The sequence below is a fragment of the Solanum tuberosum genome, unplaced genomic scaffold (genome assembly GCF_000226075.1).
Source record: "Solanum tuberosum cultivar DM 1-3 516 R44 unplaced genomic scaffold, SolTub_3.0 scf00001, whole genome shotgun sequence".
Taxonomy (NCBI): domain Eukaryota; kingdom Viridiplantae; phylum Streptophyta; class Magnoliopsida; order Solanales; family Solanaceae; genus Solanum; species Solanum tuberosum.
The window spans coordinates 6,502,003-6,522,409 of NW_006238927.1; the positions used below are offsets into that span (position 1 = coordinate 6,502,003).

A 20,407-nucleotide genomic window follows, 5' to 3' on the forward strand; every position below is an offset into this window, starting at 1 on the left:
GTCCTATTTATAGCTAGTCAAGTATCATCTGAATTAAAGAAATCTGGTCAATGCAATTAATTTTCTTTCCATTATTAATATATTCTACTTAATTTATTCTTATGGTCTAGAAAATACAATGAATCTGGTCAATTTCTTACTAAAAAATCTTTTTATTTTATAATTTTCCTTTTCTTTCTTCAAGATAACATAGATTATTTTTCTAAAAAAATCTAGTCAATGCAATTTATTTTATTTATCTTATATATATATTCTACTTAATTTAGTCTTATTGTTTAAAAAAATACAATTAATCTGGTCACTTTGAATAGAATTTCTTACTAATTGTATTTTATATTATAATTTTTCTTTTCTCTTCTCCAAAAATGACAAATTATTTTTTTAAAAGTAAATACATGAAAAACAATATAAAAAGGCCTTTCAGAGATCATTTTGCCCTAGTCAAAGATTTGTAGACGCTTGATGAATTAGCATAACAATATTGCTAAATTATTAAATTATTTTCCTAAAAAGTAAATCTACAAAATGTCTTTGAAATTTTAAATTCTAATGAAACATATAAAACAAGATGTGTAAATAAATTTGAACAGAAGTGTCAAGTTGTCAACTATAGCGTAATTGTAGATAGATGGAAAGAATATTATTGAATATATAAGCTATTTCCTCTTAACAAGGTGAGTAAATAAATTGTATTAGCTGCCTCTTATAATCATGGATTTCAAACTAACTAGGCACCTCAACTTGGATATATAAAAAGTATTCGGTGAAAACATTATCAATTACGGTTGAAAAATAAAATGAATAAATAAATATTTAAATTGAGACATGTATATCTCATTTTCACTAAAAAAAATTCAAGTCCATTGAGTTATAATTAATATTTCAGCATGTAACTCCTCCAAGATAAATATTATGTAATGAAACTAACTCTAGAAAAATGGTGAGTCGGAAGTTCCCCCAAAAGAACATTTTCATTCAACATAAAATTATACTATGTCATTTTATAGTTTCTTATTGGTTTGAAGGAAACTTTTTTACCGAAGATTAAAATAATTTGTAAGTAACTAATTGAGCTTGAATAATTATTTTTACCCGTATTTACGCTAAATCATGAAATATAGATTTCGGAAAGAAATCATCCGGAAGTCGTATAACCAAAAAAATTCATTATCTAACACACGAAAAACTGAAAAAATCGCTTAATTCTTGTGAAATCACCCCTAAATTCCCCAAATAGACTCTAAGTGGAAGTTGTATCACCACAGTATTTATGGGCTAACACATACGAAAAACATAGAAAACCACCTGATTCTTGTAAATTGACCCCTAAATGCCCAAAATAGACTTTGAAAATGGTAAGACTGTATTTCCTACTCCCCCAACTCCCTACGGAGGGTTCCATAAATGTTTCGCAAAGAAATCATTTGGATGTCGTATAGCTAAAATACTCATGGGCTAACACACACGGAAAAAAGAAGAAGAGAAAATCGCCTAATTCATGTAAATTGGCCCCTAAATGCCCAAAATGGACTATGAAAATGGTGAGGCTATACTTACTGCTTGTCCAACTCCTTACGGAGGGTCCCGTAAAGGTTTCACAAGGAAACCGTCCAGAAGCCGTATCACCAAAATATTCATGGGCCAACACACACAAAAAACTAAAAAAATTGCCTACTTCTTGTAAATTGACCCCTAAATGCCCAAAATGAACTCTGAAAATGGTAAGACTATGCATACTTCTTACCCAACTCCCTATGGAGGGTTCTGTAAAAGTTTCGCAAATAATTCATCCGGAGGTCGTATCACCAAAAAAATTCATGGGATAACACACAAAAGAGTTAAATTTTTTTTAGCTTAATTCCTTTAAATTGGACCATCTATGCCCAAAATGGACTCTAAAGATGGTAAGACTATGGATACTGTTCACCCTACCTGGGTGCCAAGCAGCTGCATGGGATTATATCTCCGATCCTGGGTTCCGGACCTCGAGACGGTGGATTTGGCCGAGAATCCGCAAGTTATCGTCACCCTTGCACTAGAAATCTCTTCCTCCTTCTTTCCCAAGCCTAGAGCAGCCTTTTGAGGGTTTCTGGGGTGATCCTCACCTCTTTTTGGTGTTTTGGGAAAAAGGAGAAATTAAAATAAGGCTTCGCGTCATTTAAGTTGTCTCCGACATTGCCGCTCTGGCGCTCCCTATCCCGCTGGAGCCCTGCCGCCGTAGTGGAACATGTCCCGCTCTGGGGATCCCTAACCCGCAGGAGCCCCGCCGCCCTAGCGGGACCTGTCCTGCTCTGTCGAGATGATGGGTCCAGTCTTCTCGACGTTTTTCCTTTCCTAATTAACGACGGTTCGGGTCATTGCACATAAATATAAAATGAGGTGAAGTTGAAGGGCACATTTATGTATTATGCCTAACTTAAACAACAAGTAATTAACAGTTGTGATTAATATAGTTTATTATGTTGATATAACCTTTTATATATTAATATAATCGCAAATTAACATAATTAATTATAGGTGCATGCTTGGGGAACTTATGGCACTCACTCATCTGACTTGTATTCTAATCTTGATTTCTTCTTCAAAGATGTAAAAATATAAGATTAGGTAATTTAAAAAATTTAAAACAAATTAACACGTCTTAATATTTTTTAGTGTTAAGGTTAATTGAGCCTATAGATTTATTAAAACAAAAAAAAAGTATAAGATAAGGTTTACAACTTTCTATTGTTATTTGTTAACTAACTTTTTCGTATAATTTACAATTAATAGTTAAAGTAATAGTACCATATTTTGTAATATTTTTTTGCTAGGTATAACTGATTGGTATATAAGTTACGAAAGAATCTATGCATTATTTTATATAGAATATATAGAAAGTAATAACTAATACGAATTATTAAACTTTACATAATTTATTCATGCATAAAATAATTCATAGATTTTGTAATAACTAATTCATGTATTATTAGGGGTTGTATGGTAGTAGATTAGAGTTACGCATGCTCTAGTAATTAGGGATTGGTTATATGAGAAAATCTATGTATTAATTATTTTATGCAGAGATTAATTATGTAACATTTAATCATTCATGTATTAATTATTCCACCTTCTATCTTGCATAAAATAATTTATATATACCTTCCCTGATAATTTATACATGTACTAGTTATGTGAATTTTTAAATTTCAAACCATATACCATATTATTTTTGTATATGAATAAATTTATCTCCTAACCAGCTATCAAACATGGTATTACTTATGCAGAATTTAATATCTACATAATTCACTTCCAAACTAGTTCCAACTACTCTATAATACATTCATAACTCTAACTAACCAACTACATTTTACCCCTACTCCACTTTAATCAAAGGATCAATAGTGTTCTAATTTACTTTCTAAGAGACTTAGAACCTTCAACCTACCGAGTCCAGAATCATTTTCATCCACACCAGGAATAATCTATTCCAAAATTAATATAACTAAGATTAATATTAATTATCTCTTTATCTCTGGTACCAAACCAACCTTTGTTTAAATGTTGTCTCATGTGTCTATGGTAATTTACTCATGCAGCACTTGTCCTACTGAAGAATCTTGAAGTGGAAGCCATAATAGGTCCAATTTTATCAATGCAAGCTAATTTTTTCATTAATTTAGGCCAAAAAACACAAGTACCGATCATCTCCTTCTCTGCAACGAGTCCATCTCTTTCATCATTCAGCAATCAATATTTTGTTCGTACCACTCATAACGATTCATCTCAAGTAAAACCAATCAGTTCAATTATCCAATCATTCGGATGGCGTCAAATTGTACCAATTTACATCGACAATCAATTTGGAGAAGGATTAATCCTTTTTTTAGCAGACGCATTGGCAAAATCAACACTCGTATACCTTATCGAAGTGTAATTTCTGAATTTTCCACTTTATATGAGATCAAATCTGAGCTATTGAAATTGATGAATATGCAGTCTAGGGTTTTTATTGTGCATATGCCGACTTCACTGGGTTCGAAGCTTTTTGCAATGGCGAAAGAAATTGGTATGATGAGTGAAGGTTTTGTTTAGATTGTTACAGATGCAATGGCGAATCAACTGATTTTGATGGCTGTTTCGGTTATTAAATCTATGGAAGGTGTTATTGGGGTGAAACCTTATGTAACAAAGACTAAAAAAGTTGAGGATTTTATTCGAAGATGGAAGATGAAGTTTCGAGAAGAAAATTCGAGGATTGTTGATGTGGAATTGGATGTCTATGGATTATCGTCTTATGATTCTACTACTGCGTTAGCCATGGCTGTTGAGAAATCGAGAATCAGTGGGGCCTCTTTTCGAAAACCAAATGTTTTAGGTAAGAGTGGCAAATAGATAGATTGGATTAAATTTGAACGTTAAAATAGGATCATATGATTCATTCATGCTAAGTGTGGTTTGGTCAGTCTGAATTGGGTCAAAATATATCAAACAACCGGTTATATATTAACATGACTCGTAGCATGTTTGACTAAGTTTTTGCAAGACAATTTATTTTCTTAAGAAAACGGCATAATATATAAACATGATCCTTAAATTGGCTTTAGATGACAACTATTGGTGTGCACAAGTAGACACTTAAATTTGCATAAAATTGACACCTAATTCGTCCTGCATGGTAATTTTGTGTCCTACGTTGCATCCTCTGTATATTATTCCATGTAGGACACAGGTGTCTAGTTGTTCAATTTTATAGAAGTTTGAGTGTCTATTAGTGCACACTCAAAATTGGAGGGCATAGTTGTCCACTGAAGCCAAGTTAAGGATCATGTTTGTGTATTATGCCTAAGAAAAAAGTGTGTATTTTAAAATGTGAGGTGTTTGATCAAGTTTTTGGAGAAAGTAAGTGTTTATGGAAAATAACCGAAATTATTTTTTATAAGCTAAATGTAACACCCCAAAAAAAAAATTGAACTAAGACTCGAACCCTGCTTCGTTTTGAGTAGGATTTTACCAAGGAATTTAAAATTTCTTAAGTGTTAAGGTCAGGTCACTAGATATAGCACCTTGAGTTCCAAAAAGAATCAAAGAGAATTCATTCAAGTCATTCCTTAGTTCTTTTAAGTTTTGTGTCAACTTCAAACAACCATAACTTTCAGTATATGATGCAATAGGAGACATATAAGATATCAAATGAAAGATCTCTAAGTCCTCTTTATAACGCCACTGAGTTTGCTAATTTTCGATCGCGTATGAGGGAGATATGCCTTTTTGAAGTCAGGCTATCCATTTAAGGAAAGTTACCCAAAAATAGGAGGGGTATTTTAGTATTTTCCTTACCTCCAATTATTCTAAACACAAAGTACACCCAATTAAGGGTCTAAACTGATTAGAATCAGTTTCAGTCATCCCCAAAGCATTTAGGGTTTTAGAGAGAAGATTCAAGAGGAGAAAAAGTTCAAAGTTTCTAGCGTTCGTTCAAGAAATTCAAGATTTCGCCAAGAACCTAGTTCTTTGAGGTATGTAAGCTTCCAAAGTTTTGGGTTGGTTCACCCACACGCCAATTATGAGTTTCTTTTGCGAATCTACCCATAAATATTGAGCAATTTAAGTTCTTGATGAGTTCTTGATAGCTGTTCTTTAAGGTTCATTCTAAATCTTGTTTTGTTGAGGTTTTGAGGAATTCTTGTGATGAAAGTAGTGATTTGAGGGCTGATTTGAGTAGATTAGTGGTTACTTAGGTTGGGTATTCGAACCTAAGTGAGTGGGGAAGAAACCATTCGAATATAGGTGAACTAGGGTGAGAAAATGAGCAAAGAAATTCGTCGGGGCATTTTTGGGAATGGGCTGGCACGCCGCCCCACCATTGTGCCAGTAGAGATTGTATGTAGGTAGAGGGATGGCGCCGTGTGCCACTTAGTGAGCCAGGGTCGCTTTCCCCCACCCCTTCTTCTTCGTTTTGCCCGTCTGAGTTCTTAAAAAGGTTCCTTCAATCCCTATTGATTCTAAACACTCTAAACTACTTCTAAACATATAGAAATCATTCATAACATGAATCATAACCTTGAATTCATAATTCAAATTCAAGGTAAAGTTAATAGTCAGTTCTTTCGAGAAAGTCCCTTTGAGTGTTTTCAAAGAGTCTTCTACAAGTACTTATAAATTGATTCAAGACTCAAGAATGTGAGTATGAGAATGAGGAGAATATATTCATGAGTCTAGATTATCATTGATATCCTTGAGTCTAGTCTTTCATGCCCATAAATTCCGCATGAACTCCATAAATTCGTTACTTTTGAAAGTAGTAGTATCTTCAAGTTCTAAGTCTTGAGTATTGAGTTTCTAATCCTTTTGAGATTATATTCCTAGTCATGGGACTACTACATATTACACCGATTTCCAAAAGAGTTTTCATGAGCAATTCTGAGTACTATCTCTTTTAAGAGAAAGATTTTTGAGTAATAATCTCAAACCACGGAAAGAGTTATGTTTTCTTTAAAACATATGTGCTAGTATATTTTGGGAGTAATATTGAGCACCGATATGGGGGAGAGTTCATACAACTCACAGCTCCCATAAACCATGTAGCCAACGTGGGTGGAAATGGTCATACTTTTTAGATGATTCCTTCTTGCTTTTTAGCATAGATTAGTGGATCCACTTAGTAGTAGGTTCTATACCTTGGAAAAGTACAGGACAGTTCTGCCAGCATGGGCTAGATGTTGTATCATAACATAGCTCATAGTGATGGTTGTCGATTAGAGAATCTCCCAAACAGAATGATTTTGTATCTTTACATTCAAATAAGAGTTATTATTGTATTTTCATACGATTGAGTTATTATAGTAATTTTGCATACAACTGAGTTATTATATATTGTTTTAAAAGCTTTCCAGATATTGCATCTTTTATTGTACTAGTTTCACACAGTTGAATATCTTATTGTTGGGTGGAGCCCTATTTCTCTGAGTTGAGTTGAACTATATTTCACAAAATTGAGTATCTTATTATTGAGTTCAGCCCTATTTCTCTGAGTTGAGTATCTTACTATTGAGTTGAGCCCTATTTTCTCTGAGTTGAGTTGAACTATGATTCATTGAGTTGAGTTGAGTGAGTTTAGAAGAGGTAAGTATGTTTCTTTTCCATTAATTCAAGCTTATGTTTATGCTTTAGAATTCCCCTTATATTCTCGTACATTCCATGTACTGAGCCATTTGGCCGGCATCGTTTCATGATGCAGATACAGGTATTAAGGATCATCAACAGGCGTTTCGTTGATGTCATGTGATATTCCAGTCAGCTTTGGTGAGCCATCTTATTTTACGGCGGACTTCACCTTTATCTTATAGTTAGTAGTTTTGAGATGTCGTGGGTCTTGTCCCTATATCCTTCTTTACTAGTAGAGGCTTCATAGATAGACATAGTTGAGGACTTTTTGTATTTACTTTTATTTTGAGTATTGTACAGATATTTAAAAATGTTGAGTATTTGAGTTTATTGAATGTATTTCAGTTTTTAGCTTTTGTATGCTTGAGTTAGTCTTCCGCTTGTTGCCAGCCAAGATGAGGGTTCACTTGGGAACAACAATGGTTCCCGAGTGCCGACCACGTCTTAGGTGTAGGCTCGGGCTGTGACAAACTTGGTATCAAAGCACAGTGTTCAAGTGTCCTAGGGTGTTTATGAAGCCTTGTCAAGTAGGATGTTATTTATGGTTTTGAGGGACCCACTTCTCTAAATAAGTGACTACAAACATTTAGGAATAGTTTTCCTTCTTTCGTACTCTTAATCATGCAATAGAGATATGTCATATAGACATATTATAACTCGTGTGTTATCAGATCCATTCGAATACTCTCCATACTACTGGTGGTTGAAAAGAAAAGTTAGTCTTTTATTGATGATTTACTCTTAGCAAAAATCTTGAGGAAGTCATTAGACTGCAGAGGGGATTGAGAGAAGCCTGTGAGTGAGTTAAGTATTGAGTTTTAAAGGAATGTGCTCATGTTCATATGAATCGTGCATTCAAATAAAAGCGAGTTGCACTGTCTTCTCTAAGACCTGTTTCAACTGAGATCCTTATGAGGAAGTATGTTTAGAGCTTGGGCAGTATTTTCATCCCAATAAGGTAGCATGAGTTACGAAATTATGAGCAGTAGTAGTGAAAGTGCCTAGAGTTAGAGGAAGGTATGCAGAGGTTCAGTAATCTAAGGAAAAGAGATAGTGATGGGGCAGATTATGTTATTGCAATCATGCACCAGTCAGTTATACGTGTTGAGTTCTTTTATGAGTGAAATAAGGAATAATAATGTTGTAGAGAGTTCTTGATAGAAGGAAGAGGAATAGTTACTAGTCCGCATGAGATAGAGTATACTTTTAACCAAAATAGAGTTGATGTTGATGTGCCATCGTGTTAGAGGAGGCTAAATAAATGTGTTGAATAGAAGCACAACGTATTCATGAGGTGATAGATCTAAAACTAGGCATATGATTTATTTAGAGAGGGTCATGATATTCAGAAGGTTATGGAGCTGATTAACAAATGAGGCCTTAGTACTTGCTTAGGGAGAGTTCTTAGTCATGAGGTAAACTTTTCCCGAGTATTAGAGTAAAGCGGATATAAACCATTTTAGAGATGAGGGAATAGGTCCATGGCTTTCAAGTGTCAGCTTTAGACCTTATGGGGAGATGATGTGATGAGAAATCAAGTCAAGTGTTGAGAATAAGATAGTAATGAGTTCAAAAGAGTATGTGAGGTATATTTTCAGAAGTCCTTTTAGTAGGGGAGTGATGTTTGAAGAAGAAGATTAATGTTCTCATTGTGATAATGATGGTGTGATAATTCCACCTACTGTTATAAATGTGGAGGAAGAGGAGGATGAGGTTTTACTGTGAGAAACAGTTAAATGAGAACACTTAGTTGGTTCCGAGTAGTGATGCGACAAATTCTAGTTGGTATGGCAGAGATGATGAGAGAATGAGAAATTCTTAAGGAGCTAGTTAGTAGGAGTCCTTGGAGTTGTTAGAGTACTAGGCTTGAATGTGGTGTTGTTAAACACGAGGTAGTTCTTAATATGAGCCCAATGTTGAGTAAATGAGGTGGTAAAGAGTAATGTTCTTGGGATGAGACTTCCTATAGAGAGGTATAGAACTCGAACCTTAGGATTTGGGTTAAGCTTGAATATAGTAAGAGCGTGTCGTTAGACTCAGGCCTTAATAAGAGAAGTCATGCACCCTTGAGGGAACTATGAGTTGTAGCCAATGAGGTATGGTATAAGGAAATAATAGCGTAGTTGAGGAGTGTTGCTAAGCTTAAATATTTAGCCGTCATATTACCCCAGGAATGGTATTCCAATTCTTACTGCATGCCCAGATTTCCTTTGTTTGAGATAAGGTAACTTCAGAGAGAGTGTGACTATGTTCACAATAGTATCGTTCTTGACTTAGGTGCTATAGAAAGGTCCCAACTCTTGGTACGAATCAGTCTAGCCTGTGTTAGTAGGCAAGTTCATGAGTCAGAAGAGATAGTGAGACTAACCCCATTCCATAACCAGTCCAGGCGTCATTCGAGGACGAATGATCCTAAGGGGGAGATAATGTAACACCCCGAAATTTTTTTGAACTGAGACTTGAACCTTTTTAGGTATGAGTAGGATTTTACCAAGGAATTTAAAATTTCTTAAGTCTTAAGGTCAGGTCACTAGATATAGCACCTTGAGTTCCAAAAAGAATTAAAGAGAATTCATTCAAGTCATTCCTTAGTTCTTTTAAGTTCTGGGTGAACTTCAAACAACCATAACTTTCAGGATGAGTTAGGAGACCTATAAGATATCAAATGAAAGATCTTTGAGTCCTCTTTCCAACGCCACCAATTTTGATAATTTTTGAGCTCGTATGAGGGAGATATGCCCTTTTGAAGTTAGGCTGTCCATTTAAGGAAAGTTATCCTAAAATTGGAGGGGTATTTTAGTCTTTTCCTTACCCCCACTTATTCTAAACAGAAATTACACCAAATTAAGGGTCTAAACTGATAAGAATTAATTTCATTCATCCCCAAAGCATTTAGGGTTTTAGAGAGAAGATTCAAGAGGAGATAAAGTTTAAAGTTTCAAGTGTTCGTTCAAGAAATTCAAGATATCATCAAGAACCTAGTTCTTTGAGGTATGTAAGCTTCCATAGTGTTGGGTTCGTTAATCCACACGCCAATCATGAGTTTCTTTTGTGAATCTATCCATAAATATTGAGCAATTTAAGTTCTTGATAAGTGATCTTGAAGTTTCATTCTAAATCTTGTTTTGTTGAAGTTTTGAGGAATTTTTGATATGAAAGTAGTGATTTGAGGGTTGTTTTGAGTAGAGTAGTGTATACTTAGGTTGGGTATTTGAATCTAAGTGAGTGGGGAAGAAACCATTCGAATTTAGGCGAACTAGGGTGAGAAAATGAGCAAAGAAATTCATCGGGATTTTTTGGGAATGGGATCGCGCGCCGCCCCACCATTGCCCTAGCAAAGAGTGTCTGTAGGTAGAGGGCTGGCGCCCTGTGCCACACAGTGTGCCAGGGTCACCTGTCCCCACCCTTTCTCCGTCGTTTTACCCGTCTGAGTTCTTTAAAAGGGTTCCTTCAATCCTTATTGATTCTAAACACTCTAAACTACTTCTAAACGTTTATAAATCATTAATAACATGAATCATAACCTTGAATTCATAATTTAAATTCAAGGTAGAGCTAAGAGTCAAGTCTTGAGAGTTCTTTCGAGTCTTTTGAGAAAGTCCGTTTGAGTCTTTTCGACTACAATTACTTATAAATTGTTTCAAGACTCAAGTAAGTGAGTATGAGAATGAGGAGAATATATTCATGAGTCTACATTATCATTGATATATTTGAGTCGAGTCGTTCATGCCCATAAATTCCGCATGAACTCCATAAATTGAGTACTTTTGAGAGGAGGAGTATTTTCATGTTCTATGCCTCGAGTATTGAGTTCCTAAGCCTTTTGAGATGATATTCCTAGTCATGGGATGTTATCCATGAATGTATTTGAGTTGAGTGGTTCATGACCTTAATTCCACATGAACCCTATGAGTCGAGCAGTCTTGAGATAAGAAGTATCATTGAGTCCTTGAGTTGAGTAGTTAATCTCCATAATTCTGCATGAACCCTATTTTTAGAATTCTTCTGCAAACCTTTTAAAAATTTGTTTTAAGACTTGAGCATATGAGTTTGAGGAAGAGTAGAGCTGAGTTCATTTTCTTTAAAATGATATATGGGAACTAAGTATTCCCAAGAGTAAATATTTATATATTTAAGCAGAGAGAAAAAACCGATTTCCAAAAGAGTTTTCATGAGCAGTTCTTAGTACCATCTCCTTTTAAGAGAATGATTTTTGAGTAATAATCTCAAACCACAGAAAGTGTTATGTTTTCTTAAGAACATATGAGCTAGTATATTTTTGGAGTAGTATTGAGCACTGATGGGGGAGAGTTCATACAACTCACAGCCCCTATAAACCATATTGTAGCCAACGTGGGTAAAAAGGGTCATACTTTTTAGATGATTCCGTATTGCTTTTTAGCATAGACTAGTGGATCCACTTAGTAGTAGGTTCTATACCCTGACAAAGTAAAGGACATTTCTGGCAGCGTGGGTTAGACGTTGTATCATCACATAGCTCATAATGATAGTTGTCAGTTAGAGAATCTCCCCAACAAAATTATTTTGTATCTTTACATACAAATAGGAGTAATTATTGTGTTTTCATACAATTGAGTTACTATTGTATTTTTGCATAAAATTGAGTTATTATCTACTTTTTAAAAAGTTTTTTAGATATTGCATCTTTTATTGCTGCTTGAGTATCCAGAGTTGAACTATGTTTCCCAAAGTTGAGTATCTTATTGTTGAGTTGAGCCCTATTTCTCTGAGTTGAGTTGAACTATGTTTCACAGAGTTGAGTATCTTATTGTTGAGTTGAGTCATATTTCTTTGAGTTTAGTTGAATTATATTTCTCTAAGTTGAGTATCTTACTATTGAGTTGAGCCCTTTTTTCTCTGAGTTGAGTTGAACTTCATTGAGTTAAGTTGAGTGAGTTGAGAAGAGGTAAGTATGTTTCATTTCCATCAGTTCAAGCTTATGTTTATGCTTTAGAATTCCCCTTACATGCTCGTATGGTCCATGTACTGAGTCATTTGGCCTGCATTGTTTCATGATGCAAATACATGTATTCAGGATCATTAACAGGTGTTTCGTTGAGGCCATGTGATATTCCAGTCAGCTTTGGTGAGTCATCTTATATTCCAGAGGACTTCACCTTTATCTTACCGTTAGTAGTTTTGATATGTCGTGAGTCTTGTCCCGATATCCTTCTGTAATAGTAGATGCCTCATAGATAAACATAGTTGAGGAGTTTATGTATTTACTTTTATTTTGAGTATTGTATAGACTTTTAAAAAGGTTGATTATTTGAGTTTATTGAATTTATTTCAGTTTTAAGCTTTTGTATGCTTGAGTTAGTCTTCCGCTTGTAGCCGGCCAGATGAGGGTTCGCTTGGGGACCAGCAATGGTTCCCGAATTCTGGCTACGTCCAGAGTGTAGGCTCGGGTCATGACACTAAAATAAATAACTTCTTCCTCAATATATTTTTTAATAAACTTTTGAAAAAATATACTTAGAAACTTGGTCGAATACTAATTACTATGTTTTAAAAATCTGGTATCTGTTGCTGGTGGGAGATAATAGATATCTTGTTAATCTAGATGTGCTAAAATTGATCCAGACACCACAGTCATGAAAAAGAATTGGCCAAAAACTAATTATTGTGCTTTTTAAATTAGTAGATTAAACACAAACAAGTTTAGTACAACATTAGTTGACTTTAAAAGTTTGGCCAAACAAACTATCAACGTCACCTCCTTTTCTATTTTGCATTTTTTTATAAAATATCTTGGAAGTGTATTTCACTTTACTACCTAAATGTTTAAAATTGATTTATGTATATGTGGGTTTGGTTTGTATTTGACTCGTTTAGTTGCACTATTTGACCTGTTTTGACCCAATAGTTTAAGAAACTTGATCAAGTCAACAGATAGGATGGACATAATACATAAATATGACCCTTAACTTGGCGTCAGCTGACAATTATGACCCTACATGACAATTTTGTGTCCTACATGACAATTGTGTATCCTACATGACATTCTACATGTATTATGCCATGTATGACAAATGTGTCTACTTGTTCAATTTTATACAAGTTTAAGTGTCTACTTGTGCACACTCAAAGATGAAAGGCTGTCATGTTTATATATAATTAATGTCAATATGCTGTAAATCAAACAGTTTAAACTAGGGAAAATTCAGCTCATGGGTTTTGTTGCTCGAACTCTTAAAATATGTCACAAAATGCGTGTCAACTCTTTCAAAAGTAGTGCATTTTTTAAGGTTCCAACATGAGTGCGGCAACATTTTTGGAGACTCTCAGAAACTCAGTAGTGAAATACGTTTAATTTTTACACCTCTAAAATTTTCAGGAAATGCAACAGATCTTGAAGCTTTTGGAGTTTCCAGGGATGGTCCAAAGCTTCTTCAAGCTATACTAAACACTATTTTCAAAGACCTTAGTGGAAACTTTCAAATTGTGGATGGACATTGCAATCTCCACCTTATCAGATCATCAATGTTATTGGTAATGGTGCTAAATAAATTGGATTTTGGACAAGAGGAAATGGCATTGTTAGAAAACTACATTCGAGACGTGGATATTTTGTTTCTAAGGAGAACTTTGGATCTATTATATGGCCTGGTGACACTACTTCTGTTCCTAAAGGTTGGGTGATACCAATAAATGGAAAGAAACTGAGAATTGGAGTTCCGGTGAAGGATAATTTCACCGAGTTTGTGGAAGTTACAAGAGTCTTATCTCTATAACAACGATAGTTACTGGATATTGCATCAATGTTTTTGATGCAGTGTGTAAGCTGATGTTTGCGTATTCAAGACAAGATTCAAGTGTCTACGATTGTACAATAGTTTAGTAACCCAACCAAGGGTTGGGATCGTTCCCAAGAGAGTGGTTTTGAGAATTAATAGAAAAATGAAATTCAGTTCTAACAAGTCGTAGCTAAAGACATTAACGATTAAAAACATTGTAAATTAAAGGGGGACACAAGAGTGTCAATTAACAATGAGGGGTTTTGTCATTGGTAAGTAAAAAAATAGCAAAATAAACAAGGATTTCTAAGTAATGAGAGGGGATACTTGGGATGTGACGGGAATACAGGTTAAGCTAGATTATTGGGTACATGCTTTCGATAGAAGATTCATAAAATAATTGTGACTAGGCTAAACTTTAAGGGGGATAAACTCTCTCTCGAGCAACTTACCATGTTTCAAATGTGTTCCTTTCGGACACCCACTTGCCGCATGAAGACCAGCCTACGCTTTAACCCACTAACTCTCTCGAGCTAAATGTGTGGACATGGGACTAGGGTTCACTCTCTCGAGCTAAACCTCAGCTTGACCCACTCACATGGCCATTAATCTAGTGGTTTTAGTTTTACGACCTCTCTCTTGTGCAAGGCGAAAACACATAAATAACTTGTATTTGCAACTACAAATTCATTAAATTCATCCACAACCACAAAACGAAATCACATTTAAACTACGAATAGACTATCACCAAGCAAGACCCAACAATTATCTTAACCCATATTCGCTAGATCACACCCCAAGAATTGGGTTTTTAACAACACATGTATAAGAGATAGAAATTTATACCAAATGGAGCTTGCATTCAACTGGGTATGAAGATTTAAGTCTTGATACATGCCAAAATTGAAGAATCCAAGAGACCCAAACCCAAATCTTGCAGATGAAACCCTTTGGAACTTCAAGTCTTCAAAACCCTCTCAAACTTAGAGCAAAAATAACAAAAAGTACTATTCTATATGAAAATTATAATAATTGTTCGACTCTTAAAACTACAACTCTAACTAGTATTTATAGTTTTTCACATATTTGTGCTGGAGCGGATCATTCGGCGTCGTTAGTCGGAATCGCTGATCAACTCGGCGATTCACCCTTTGGTATAGTTCATCGCCATCTTGCACCAACCTTCAGCATCGTCGTGCTCTGGGTCATTGGGCGACATAGTACTGCTTCGCGGAACTTCTCGGCGATGCACCAACTGCTCCCTTTTTCTGCCGACCTGATCCTTTCCTTTAGGGCTCAGCACACTGGAACAAAAGGCGAAGTAAGACCCTTCAGCGACTCGCCAAGTGGACTCGGCAATCCTTATTGATACTTACTGCTCGTCCAACTCCTTACGGAGGGTCCCGTAAAGGTTTCACAAGGAAATCGTTCAGAAGCCATATCACCAAAATATTCATGGGCCAACATGTTAGAATATGCACAACGGAAGCTATATTCAGGATCACAAATCTTACATATAGACTAAACAATATAACATAAACTAATTTAGAAGAAGACTAACCTGTTGAAACTTCTACAAAAGTCGTCCAAATGCCAAGGATCCAGAACTACGATCTTCTCCTATTTCCTGATTGACTGTTACTACCAAGTTACTTGTGTGGGCAAGTATTACTTGTTTTAAAAGGATAATCTCTATCATGCCACATCCAGCCTATTTATACTAGTTTTCCAACTCAAGAATGAATAGGAAAACGTCCAAATAAATTTCAGGCTTAATGAGCAATCAAGAGGATCATGAAAATAAATTGAGATTAATACAAAAACGTTTTCATCCATTTAAGGCCAAACATTTTGTAATAAAAAAAACGTTTCATCCATTTAAGGCCAAACGTTTTTGTATAAAAAAAATGTTGTCATCCATTTAAGGCCAAACGTTTTTGTCACTAACTCAATATTTAACTCTCAAATAATTCATCCTTTAAAGAAGATCAACAATACAATTAATTTGTCCTTCTTTTCAAACTTGGTCAATTAATCAGGCATAATAGGGACCGTAGATATATTTAATAGAGCCTTCCAATTACGATAATAATTCTTAAATGAACGAATTAACCATATCGCAAGAAATTACAAATTATTCCACTAAAATTCTGTAAGTGCACTCCTAGATTTAATTTCAAAATCTACCACTACAACTTATTTAACCCCCGATGTTAGAATTACCGACACCAATCAATTAAATCAAAATTTTCTGAAAATTTAATTCATTGAATAAATTAATCCTTTATTATATTTACTTAACTTATTTCACGTGATGGATCTAAAATCCACCTGCAGGTTTTTCACGTGAAAACTTATAAGTAACCATAAAGGGGTGTCTTCAACTCGGGTCCGAGACACGGTTCTATCAACTAATTATTATTTCACTAATGTAATTTGTCATTATCTAATCTATTAGGAATTTATTGACTCATCAAAAAGTCTTACCTTTTAATAGATTAAAACAATAAAATAAATTACGTAGATCATAATAATTATATCAAGATTAAGAGTATAAGTACATGTAGTGGACTAGAGAATTTATTTATAAATATTCAGAACATAAACAAATGTCTCTAATTGGTCCGTTCAATACATACAAAATGTACTAGCACAAGAAGTTGAATTAAACCATTCTTATAATTAAGATCAAATTATATTTAATCTTGTGCTACGATCATCAAGATGTTCGTCGTACTTCATCTTTGATCGTGAACATAAATTTATAACTTATATGCACCAACAATTTTAATCTTCCGTGTATGAGTTAAAATACTCCATACACAAAATTATCTATTATATAAGCAATGGACACAAATATATACACAATGATCTATTTAAACAAAAAAATTATTATGTTAAATAAATAACATAAAAATCTTTACAAGGGATTACATAAAAATTACTATAACACAATTACATGGTTAATAGTATATCCCAACAATCTCCCACTTAGACTTAGAACCATGCATTCACAATTTTAACACCCATTTCTTCCACATGCTTATCAAAAGCCTTCTGAGGTAAGCCTTTTGTAAATGGGTCCGCCAAATTCAATCTTCAAAACTCTCACATCACCCCTTTGAGTTATATCACGAATCAAATGATATTTCCTTTGGATGTGCTTTCTCCTTTTATGGCTTCACGGTTCTTTCGAGTTAGCAACTGCACCACTGTTATCACAATAAAGTGTGATTGGTGCTTCAACCGAAGGAACCACTCCAAGCTCTTTTAGGAAGTTTCCGAGCCAAACAACCTCCTTAGCCGCTTCAGAGGCAGCTACATATTCAGCTTTCATGGTGGAATCAGCAACACAAGATTGCTTGATACTCCTCCATATTACGGCTCCACCTCCCAGAGTAAATACATATCCAGAGGTTGACTTTCTTGAATCTCTATCTGACTGGAAATCTGAATCGGTATACCCAATAGGTACAAGATTTCCAGGATGGAAAATAGGCATGCAATCGCTAGTCCTTTTCAGGTACTTGATTATATGCTTAACTGCTGTCCAATGTTCTTGCCCAGGATTAGACTGGAATCTACTAACCATGCCAACAGCAAAGCAGATATCCGGTCTAGTACATAACATAGCATACATGAGACTCCCTACAACAGATGCATAAGGGACCGCCTTCATTCTCTCTATCTCATCAGTCGTTTTGGGTGACTGATCTTTTGACAAAGTAATTCCATGTCTAAAAGGAAGAAATCCCGTTTTGGAATTTTGCATGTTAAACCTTGCAAGAATAGTATCAATGTAAAGTGCTTGAGACAAGCCTAATATCCTTTGTTTACGATCTCGCATAAGCTTGATCCCAAGGATATGAGCCGCTTCTCCCAAGTCTTTCATATCAAAACGCGATGACAACCATTCCTTAACTGAATTCAGCATGCTCACATTATTTCCTATGAGCAAAATGTCATCAACATACAGAATTAAAATTGCTACTTTGTTTCCTTCCCATTTTTTTATAGATGCATGATTCATTTCCAAATTGATCAAAACCAAAAGTCTTAATCGACTTGTCAAAACAAATATTCCATGCTCTAGATGCTTGCTTAATCCATAAATGGATCTCTTAAGTTTACACAACATGTGTTCATTGCCACTTTCTATGAAACCTTCTGGTTGTGCCATATAGATGCATTCATCAAGACTTTCGTTTAGAAAAGCCGTCTTGACATCCATTTGCCAAATCTCATAATTGTAATGAGCAGCAATGGACAAGAGAATCCTAATGGATTTAAGCATAGCTACCGGCGAAAAAGTTTCCTCATAATCAATTCCTTCTTTTTGAGTAAACCCTTTCGCAACAAGCCTAACCTTAAAAGGTTTCACTCTTCCATCCATACCTCTCTTTTTCTTGAAGATCCACTTACAACCAATAGGTTTGACATCAACAGGGGGTTCTACAAGATCCCAGACTTGATTATTGTACATAGACTCCATTTCAGATTTCATAGCAACAATCCACATTTCAACATCTTTATCATGTATTGCTTCGGCATAATTCAATGGTTCTGTATTAAGCTCTTCAGGGATTCTATGATATGACTCTCCCAAGAGCGTAAACTTTTCATGCTTTCTAATAACTCTCCCACTATGACGAATAGCCACTACATGATGTGCTACTTCTTGAACTAAATTCTGAATATCCTGAACATCCTGAACATTTTCCTCCACAGCCGCAGGGTGTTAGACATTGCTCCCACTACTTTGAGGTAGTGAAATATCTTGAGTTTGCTCTAGGGCAACCTCCTGCGCAGCCTCAGGTGCAATTGCTTGCCTATGGACTCCCACTACGTGGTCGTAAATGAATGTCAACAACTGTGTGTGGAATTTGTTCTGTCGATTCATTACTCGTTATTCTTTTGGACAGTTCTTGTAATACAAGTTTACTTCTAGGAACATGGTTCATTAAATAGTCATGTTCCAGAAACTTGGCATTTGTTGAGACAATTACCTTTTGATCCTTAGGATAGTAAAATAAACCTCATTTAGTGCCTTTTGGATATCCAGTAAAAATGCTTACTTCTGTTCTAGATTCCAACTTATATGTTTTTCCTTTTAGTACATGAGCTGGACAACCCCAAACTCGAATATGCCGTAGGCTAGGCTTTCGCCCATTCCACAATTCGGATGGGGTTAAAGGTACAGATTTTGAAGGAACCAAATTCAGAATATAATTCGCAGTTTCTAAGGCATATCCCCAAAAGCTAAAAGGCAAATCAGAATAACTTAACATTGATCTAACCATTTTCAAAAGAGTTCTATTTCTATGTTCTGCCACACCATTTTGTTGAGGTGTTCCTATGGCAGAATATTGAGAAGTAATTCCTGATTCTGATAAGTACTTAATGAATCCTGCAGAAAGGTATTCATTACCACTATCAGATCGTAATATTTGGATATGTTTATCATGTCGCTTTTCCATTTCAATCTTAAATTCTTTGAATTTTTCAAAGCCTTCAAATTTATGATGCAACAAATAAATGTATCCATATTTGGAGTAATCATCTGTGAAAGTCACAAAATACTCAAAATCACCTCTTGCTTGTATATTGATTGGGCCGCACAAATCAGAATGAATTAATTCTAACTTATTATTGGCTCTGTTTCCTTTAGAAGGGAAAGGTCTCTTTGTCATTTTATCCTTCTAAACAGGATTCACAGGTTGGTAGTGCCTCCACTTTCAATGAACTCAAAGGTCCATCTGTAACCAACCATGAAATCCTATTTATATTAATATGACATAGACGTAAGTGCCATAAATAAGTTGGACTCAATTGAGAAATATGTTTTCTTTTATTCGAAACAACAATGTTATTTAGTGTAGTTTGTTGAAGTATGTTGTGGAAAATTTTAAACACAAATAAATCATTTATTTTGGGGCACTAAGGATAAAAAAGTTATTATACTTAATAACAGCAGAGTTATTCGCAAAGTGAATATCATAACCATCATCCATTAGTTTAGAAACAGACAATAAATTCCTTCTTATAGAAGGAACATATAAAACATTATTCAAAACTAAATGTCTGGAACTACTAAATGAAAACGAAATTATTCCAACAGCTAAGTCTGGTGCTGGCTGCCCATTCGCTTGAAAAACACTAACTTCATCCTTATTTAGCCGCCGCGTTTCCTGAAACCCCTGCAAAGAAGTGCAGATATGATCAGTAGCTCCCGAATCTACAGCCCATAATTGGGTAGAAACAGCCGCTAATCAGGTTTCAACTACATTTAAAAAAGAGTTACCTTTGTTTTTCATCTTAGCCTGAAAGTAAGGGCATTGCTTTTTATAGTGTCTGATATACCGTGAGTTTACGGTATTTCTAATACATTTCACTTACAAGTTGTGTGTGTCTAGGGCCTTTTTGTATTGGTTTTTATGTACTTTTATCATGTTTTGCAGGAAAGGTGTTCAGCCGTGGAAGTTTAGAGACAGCTGAAGGAA

At 35.0% G+C, this 20,407-nt stretch overlaps 1 pseudogene; it reads left to right on the top strand.

Moving 5' to 3' along the window:
- Positions 1-1,525: 1,525 nt before the first annotated feature.
- Positions 1,526-16,257, top strand: LOC102592046 (glutamate receptor 2.3-like; annotated as a pseudogene).
- The last annotated feature ends 4,150 nt before the right edge of the window (positions 16,258-20,407 follow it).